We start from the raw sequence: 8,777 nt of genomic DNA, 5'->3' as shown, positions 1-8,777 counted from the left end.
AAAAAAAATTATCACAAACACTGGCAACAGTTTTATTAGTAGGAAAAAAATACTTTCATTTAAACCAAAACCTGAGACAATGTAATCTATGTTTTATCTAGACCTTATAAATATCCTTCATCTGTTTCAAAAAAGAGAAAAGCAGGCAATTTTTATATTTGAATATTAAAAGACCTTACAAACATTTTTTAATAGTATCTTTTAGAATATATCACCTCTTCATATTAGTGAACTCTGCATTTTGACCTATTCCATTTTCATCAAATTTGCCTGCTTTAATATAAAAAATTTAAAACCTTAAAACATATTTAAAATTTCCCCTCAGATTAGAATATTGAAAAATCTGTTCCACCTGTTTGTCTTTACAATTTACAATTCCTGGTGAAAATTTAATACCTTATAGATATCTGTGAAAAACAAATCATACAATTTAGTTTTCTTTGCAAGGAATATTAAGTAAAACAACTGAAATAAAACAACTCATGCAGTGTTTGGCACAAAACATGAATTTAATAAATGCATAATATTTCTAAAGTGAAATTTATAAATAATAGATAAATTTTCCATAAAAAGTATAAATACTTTCCACCTAATTATTGTTTCATGCTAAAATTGTTTTTCTTATTTTATATTTCAAAGTTCCTGAAATAGTCATCACAATTATGCAGAAAGTAAAATAATTATTTCTCTTTAAAATGGTATATTAGAGAATTTTTGAAAATTCTCTAATTTTTTTTATTTTACTAGATTTTAAATGCTTTATTTTTTTTGTTGTTCTTTTTGTCTTTTAAATACAAAGTCTTAGCTGTCCCAGTGCCCAAAGTCTTCCCTTCCACTAAGGTCCAGTAGAGTCTGAATCTTCAATCAGAACCTCTGTGGTAGCAGCGAGTATAACCACGTTCATGACAAGTCCTTCAGCATCTCCACGGCTGCCATTTCACACAAAGATTTCCCATCAGCCATCAGGCTCACCGGTTCCTTCCCACTACGGTATGACTTTGACAGCCCTTCAGCTTCTAGCAGGAGGTGCTCTCCAGAGGTGGAGCTTCCCAAGGGCTCAGGAAGAAGAGGAAGACCCTGACCGTCTGCAGGTTGTGTCAGGGACTTTGGATTAGTGCCCAAGATATCTGTGCTGGTGATGAGGGCGCCTGCATTGGCAGCCAGAGCTTCGGCAATCAGCACTTCAGGGTGGGCTTTTGCTTTGTGAGCCACTACGCTGTCCTTCTTCTAATTTTTTTTTTTTTTTTTGCCACAGATATTGCAAGAAAACTGGTAGAAGTAGTCTGCATCATGATTCTTCATGTGACAATTAAGGGATGCCTTTTGCCGACAGGTAAATACACAGATCTCGCATTGTAATTGCTTCTCGCCAGCATAAATCATCCGGTGCACTGCCAGATTGTGGGAACTCTTGAAGGCACGAGCACAGTACTCACAGATATAATCTCTTTGATCTGTATGATGTTTGGCATGTCATAGAAGTTGCTTCTGGAGCCTGAAGAGTCGCCCACAGGAGGGATGGGGACATAAGTATTCCTTCTTCAGCAAACGCTGATATTTAATGTGGTGCTACAAATAGCTAGGATGAGCAAGAAGGCCCCAAATTCCACCCTAAGATCATGCTAATCACCTCCATTTCTAAATGTGCAGAAGCCTGCAGGTTAATTATTATTATCTTGTTTACATCTTTATTAGAGTATAGTTGCTTTAAAATGGTGTGTCAGTTTCTGCTTTATAACAAAGTGAATCAGTTATACATATACATATGTCCCCATATCTCTTCCCTCTTGCATCTCCCTCCCTCCCACCGTCCCTATCCCACCCCTCTAGGTGGTCACAAAACACTGAGCTGATCTCCCTGAGCTATGTGGCTGTTTCCAACTGAATATCGATTTTATGTTTGGTACTGTATATATGTCCATGCCACTCTCTCACTTTGGCACAGCTTCACTACAAATAACTCAATTTGTACAAATAACTACAAATAACTCAATTTCGTTTCTTTTTATGGCTGAGTAATATTCCATTGTATATATGTGACACATCTTCTTTATCCATTCATCTGTTGATGGACACTTAGGTTGCTTCCATGTCCTGGCTATGGTAAAAAGAGATGCAATGAGCATTGTGGTACCTGACTCTTTTAGAATTATGGTTTTATCAGAGTATATGCCCAGTAGTGGGATTGCTGGGTCATATGGTAGTTCTATTTTTAGTTTTTTAAGGAAGCTCCATACTGTATTCCATAGTGGCTGTATCAATTTACATTCCCACCAACAGTGCAAGAGGGTTCCCTTTTCTCCACACCCTCTCCAGCATTTATTGTTTCTAGATTTTTTGATGATGGCCATTCTGACCAGTGTGAGATGATATCTCATTGTAGTTTTGATTTGGATTTCTCTAACCATTAATGATGTTGAGCATTCTTTCATGTGTTTGTTGGCAATCTGTATATCTTCTTTGGAGAAATGTCTATTTAGGTCTTCTGCCCATTTTTGTATTTGGTTGTTTGTTTTTGTTTTTTGATATTAAGCTGCATGAGCTGCTTGTATGTTTTGGAGATTAATCCTTTGTCAGTTGCTTCATTTGAAAATATATTCTCCTATTCTGAGGGTGGTCTTTTCATCTTGTTTATGGTTTCCTTTGCTGTGCAAAAGCTTTTCAGTTTCATTAGGTCCCATTTGTTTATTTTTGTTTTAATTTCCATTTCTCTAGGAGGTGGCTCAGAAAGGATCTTGCTGTGATTTATGTCATAGAGTGTACTGCCTATGTTTTCCTCTAAGAGTTTGATGGTGTCTGGCCTTACATTTAGGTCTTTAATCCATTTTGAGTTTATTTTTGTGTACGGTGTTAAGGAGTGTTCTAACTTCATTCTTTTACATGTAGCTGCCCAGTTATTCCAGAATCACTTATTGAAGAGGTTGTCTTTTCTCCACTGCATATCCTTGCCTCCTTTATCAAAGATAAGGTGACCATATGTGCGTGGATTTATCTCTGGGCTTTCTATCATGTTCCATTGGTCTCTCTTTCTGTTTTTGTGTCAGTACCATATTGTCTTGATTACTATAGCTTTGTAGTATAGTCTGAAGTCAGGGAGACTGATTCCTCTAGCTCCATTTTTCTTTCTGAAGATTGCTTTGGCAATTCTGGGTCTTTTGCGTTTCTATACAAATTGTGAAATTTTTTGTTCTAGTTCTGTGAAAAATGCCAGTGGTAGTTTGATAGGGATTGTGTTGAATCTGTAGATTGCTTTCAGTAGTAGAGTCATTTTCACAATGTTGATTCTTCCAATCCAAGAACATGGTATATACCTCCATCTATTTGTATCATCTTTAATTTCTTTCATCAGTGTCTTATAATTTTCTGCATCCACGTCTTTTGTCTCCTTAGGTAGGTTTATTCCTAGATATTTTATTCTTTTTGTTGCAATGGTAAATGGGAGTGCTTTCTTAATTTCACTTTCAGATTTTTCATCATTAGTGTATAGGAATTCTAGAGACTTCTGTGCATTAATTTTGTATCTTGAAACTTTACCAAATTCATTGATTAGCTCTAGTAGTTTTCTGGTAGCATCTTTAGGATTCTCTGTGTATAGTATCATGTCATCTGCAAAGAGTGACAGCTTTACTTCTTCTTTTCCGATTTGGATTCCTTTTATTTCTTTTTATTCTGTGATTGTTGTGGTTAAAACTTCCAAAACTATGTTGAATCACAATGGTGAGAGTGCATAACCTTGTCTTGTTCCTGATCTTTGTGGAAATTGTTTCAGTTTTTCACCATTGAGGATGATATTGGCTGTGGGTTTGTCATATATGGCCTTTATTGTGTTGAAGAAATTTCCCTCTATGCCTACTTTCTGCAGGGTTTTTATCATAAATGGGTGTTGAATTTTGGTGGAATCTTTCTCTGCATTAATTGAGATGATCATATGGTTTTTCTCCTTCAAGTTGTTAATATGGTGTATCACACTGTTTGATTTGCATATATTGAAGAATCCTTGCATTCCTGGGATTAACCCCACTTGATCATAGTATATGATCCTTTTAATGTGCTGTTGGATTCTGTTTGCTAGTATTTTGTTGAGGATTTTTGCATCTATGTTCATCAGTGATAGTGGCCTGTAGTTTTCTTTCTTTGTGGCATCTTTGTTTGGTTTTTGTATCAGGATGATGGTGGCCTCATAGAATGAGTTTGGGAGTGTTCCTTTTTCTGCTATATTTTGCAAGAGTTTGAGAAGGATAGGTGTGAGCTCTTTTCTAAATGTTTGATAGAATTCACCTGTGAAACCATCTGGTCCTTGGCTTTTTGTTGTTGGAAGATTTTAAATCACAGTTTCAATTTCAGTGCTTTTGATTGGTCTGTGCATATTTTCTCTTTCTTCCTGGTTCTGTCTCGGAAGGTTGTGCATTTCTAAGAATTTGTCCATTTCTTCCAGGTTGTCCATTTTATTGGCATAGAGTTGCTTGTAGTAATCTCTCATGATCCTTTGTATTTCTGCAGTGTCCATTGTTACTTTTCCTTTTTCATTTCTAATTCTATTGATTTGAGTCTTCTCCCTTTTTTTCTTGATGAGTCTGGCTAATGGTTTATCAATTTTGTTTATCTTCTGCAAGAACCAGCTTTTAGTTTTATTGATCTCCTGCAGGTTAATTATGCCTGCAAAGATTACTGCACCTTTTTCCAATCACATTTCCCCACCTTCCGCAAGCTCCCCATACCTCAGAGTGCCCTACTTCTTTATTCTTTATCCTGCAAACCTCCCAAGGTCCTCACCCTCCAGGTGGAGGTTCAGAAGTTTGTTCTCCCTTCTTGTTTGGTTGCATTGGGAATAAATAGTCTGCTGCACACCTCAGCTTCTCCCCAGTTTGACTTGTTGTGTGTCAGGTCTTCTAATATATACTACTTGAAGAACAAGATTATGGCTAAACTGGAGTTTGAAAACTTAGACCAATGTGGGACATTGGTCTTCTCCTGCCTTCAGACTCAGACTCATATAGGAACTTACGCTATTGGCATGTGCTTTAGACTTAGACTATAAAAGCCATCAATTCTTCTGGGTCTTTACATTGCCAACTCCATATCTTTGGACATCTCATCTTCTCAGCCTCCATAACCACTTGAGCCAATTCCTTATATTAAAAAAAATGTATATTTAAAAAATAAAAGGTTCCTTAGTAATCCATTTTCCTTCTGTAAGCAGATATTAAATCAGTATTCAAAATTTTTCCTGGGGCTCTTTTTCTTTACTAAATAGTAAACTTTAGGTAACTAATGTTTTGTGTCTTCAAAAAAAGTGTACTTCCTAATGTAACATACACTCTTTTGGAAAGGTTTTTAACAATGCAGCATTACTAATTTTAATTATCTGCAGTCTGTACTTTCAGAATGTACTTTCTTGAGGTATATATGTCTTATTTTGCTGTTCTTTATGTAATCCATCTGGGTAGTTGGTAGTCTGATTTAAAATCAACCAATTGATCTTATTTCCTCTGTGCAGAATTAATAGATAGAGGTCACTGGGGAAAACTTTTGTGTTGGGAAGGGTTTTGCCTTGAGTTTGTTTCTAACGTATAGCTTAATTTTCCACTCCAAACCCAATCGTGCTCTTAATCATGGTTTTGCCAGTCCAGAAAAATTATATATACATATATATATATATATATAATATATTTAAGCTAGTAAATGTATTTTTTAAAATATCTATTTTTTCCATAATAAAAAGCATGCTTCTGAGTTGTTTCCTATGATGATCTATACTATGGTTGAGTTTGATCATGTTACAGAGTTAACTTTGGGGTGAATAGTCATTTTTTTCCCTAGAAGTATTTATGTATCAGAACATAAAATGTAAAGGGATTGCCATGTCAGAAATTTTTAGGCAAGCACATGGTACAAGAGGTATAGCCCTTGGGTAAATGAGTGAATATCAAGAGAAATGAGGATAATATATTTTCTGTTAAAATATAAGTAAAAGTCCAAACATAATTCCATGTAATTCTATGTGTTCTTCTCGTTTTGCGAGTATCAACATCTGAAAACATAGTATGAAACAAAAATTAAATGTTTGTTATATTACATTATCATTATGTATGTGTATATGTTTGTGCATGGTGGGAAGAGAGAGAGGGAGAGAGAGAGAGAAAGAGGCTATAATATGATATCATATGAGTGTCATAACCTAAGTTTCAAGGTCTGCTTAGTAGAGTCTAGAAAAGTCTGAGGTAAAAAGAATAACAGAACAGGACAAACACTGGGACAGCAGGGAGCAATTCTTTCAGACAAGCAAAATATATATCAAACCGTGATGGTCAAAATAATTATGGGTTCACTGATATCAGGAAACAAAAGAATGTAGAAATGGGGATTTGGGATAGTAGCAAGGCTGAAATACATGTGAATATGTGATCTTACTAGGAAACTGCTTTCAATAAAAAAAAAAAAAGGAGTCTGATATTGCATCCTTCTACCACGAACCTGGTGACAGGCTCGAGGCAAAATGATTAGATCCCTTAACAGACATGGTAGAGCTGGATGTGAGGAAAGGCAAAAGCAAGAATACTTGTCCAAGTCAGGTCTTCATCTGATAGATAAAACTATTCTCATAGTGTTAGGGCTTGTGTGTGGGTGTGGGTGTGCATGTGTGCACATATTTGTAAAGATGAGATTATTTACATATGTTAATACAAGTCATTTTCAACACTCTCCCATCAATAAAAGTTTCTGTGATATAGATAGGAAAGGCATAAACACTTAAAAGAGAAAATCCCTGAGCAGCTGTCTATAGGAGTGGAGCTGAGTGAGCTGACCTAACTTATCTGAAAAAATAACACTGTCAAATATTTCTGCCTTTTTTTTTTAAAAAAAAAGGTATGTCCTCATTCTCAGGAAAGTCTTTCCTTTTTCTTACTAAGGACTTTAGGGTGTTAACCATGATTAAATAAACAAAACACTCTAGTAGTTTTCCTGGGGATCATCAAAAATTGACAAGCCTACATTACCAATATTCCTGATTTAAAAGTATTGTTTTGTTAGAGTGATTTTTTCAAAGTGAAGAAGAATTTACAAATTCTTCTTTTAACAACAAATAGAGTGAAAAAAATATGTTGAATATAGTAAAATCAATATTGGGATATTCTCATAGTTAAATGATTTAAATTCACAATTGATATCTATGACCCAAAATTGCTTAGAACAGGGTAAAATAAGCAGAGCCCATCTATTAGTGTAGTGCTTATCTTGTGGTAAACATACATATTATCTAATTATTTTCAACAAAGTGTTGTGAGGTAGGCATCGTTTTTATTCTCATTTTACACAGGAAAAAAAATTTCGCCCTTAGATGGGTGGGATGGCGGGGAAGGAGGTCCAAGAGGGAAGGAATATATGTGTATACACATAGCTGATTCACTTCGTTGTACAGCAGAAACTAACAAATCATTGTAAAGCAAATATATCCCGATTAAAAAAAATAGAACTATTAAGCAAGAAACTCCGTAAAGTAAGATATATATATTCCAGATTTTGATGCAAATATGTTCTATATAAACAGTAAGGATGTTCTGTCTGACAAACATTTATCAAAAATATTATGTGCTTGGAAGATTTTAGATGAAACAGATTTGATTTTTTTTTGATAGAGCCTATGATCTCATGGCTTGCTTCAATTTCATTGAAAACAGAATTCAATATATAAGGACTACAGTAGAGAGAACATGTACTTAATTTTATCTCATGGAAATGGAATGTACTTTGGAGGATGGGGATACTACATTTGGTTTTAGAATAATGAGTAGAAATAACCAGTTGAAAATGTTTAACAGCATAAAATCTGAAACCAGACTCTCTAGATTTATATGCCAGCTCCCAGTTCACTATCTAAGTATGTTACTTAGGATAAATGTGCCTCAGTTCCCTTACATATAAAATGAGATATAATAGTACATCTCTCATAGATCTTTTGTTAGATTTAAGTGCATTTATATATGCATATTGCTTACAACAGGGCTTATTTTAGAGAAAAACTATGGAAATGATTACTATTATTATTATTATTATCATTATCACTCTTATTACTCCAGACATGACATGCACTAAACACACAGTGTACACACACCTGTAAACACTTAAGTGAAGTCAAGGAGGCAAAAAACAGCATGGTATGTTTTTGAAGCCACAAGAAATTTGGTGAATAAGGCATGAAGTGTTAAGAGGGGTTAAGGAGAGAGAGCATAGGGCCAAATCATAGAATGACTTAAATGTTATATTAAAAGACTTCAACTTCATAATAGGGAACCATTGCAAGATCTCAAGCTCTGACATTGGCAGATGTGTTTTTATGTACCACTCCAGGGGGACACAATTGATTTGAGTGCAGCAGAAGCAGGGGTACCTAGGGGGTTGCTGTAATGGTTGAGATGAGAAGCAATGAGGACTTAAATTGATACAATAAAATTAGATACAAATAAAAAGGGGCAAGCACATTTTAGAAACATAAACAGAAGTGTTTGAATGATTTGATGAGGGTAAAGAAGAGAATTGAAAATTTCTTTAAGATTTTGGTAACACTGAAGTAAATCATGTTAAAAAAAATACAAAGGGTAAAAAATAAGCAAATTCAGTTTAACACATGATGGATGGGCAGGCTTGAGATGCCTGCCTGCCCAGCAAGAATGAGGATGCCCAGTATAAAGTAATATATACTACCCTGGAGCTATATTTGTTTTTAACCATCCATAGGGCTCTAGATATTTGTTTCATAGTTTCTTAAATTTATAAAT

The 8,777-nt window shown here is 34.9% G+C and overlaps 1 pseudogene; it reads right to left on the bottom strand.

Moving 5' to 3' along the window:
- Positions 1-835: 835 nt before the first annotated feature.
- Positions 836-4,716, bottom strand: LOC132488598 (E3 ubiquitin-protein ligase ZFP91-like; annotated as a pseudogene).
- Positions 4,717-8,777: the final 4,061 nt, after the last annotated feature.

This window comes from Mesoplodon densirostris, chromosome 1 (assembly GCF_025265405.1).
Source record: "Mesoplodon densirostris isolate mMesDen1 chromosome 1, mMesDen1 primary haplotype, whole genome shotgun sequence".
NCBI classification, from domain to species: Eukaryota; Metazoa; Chordata; class Mammalia; order Artiodactyla; family Ziphiidae; genus Mesoplodon; species Mesoplodon densirostris.
This window is presented reverse-complemented; position numbering and strand designations above follow the sequence as displayed.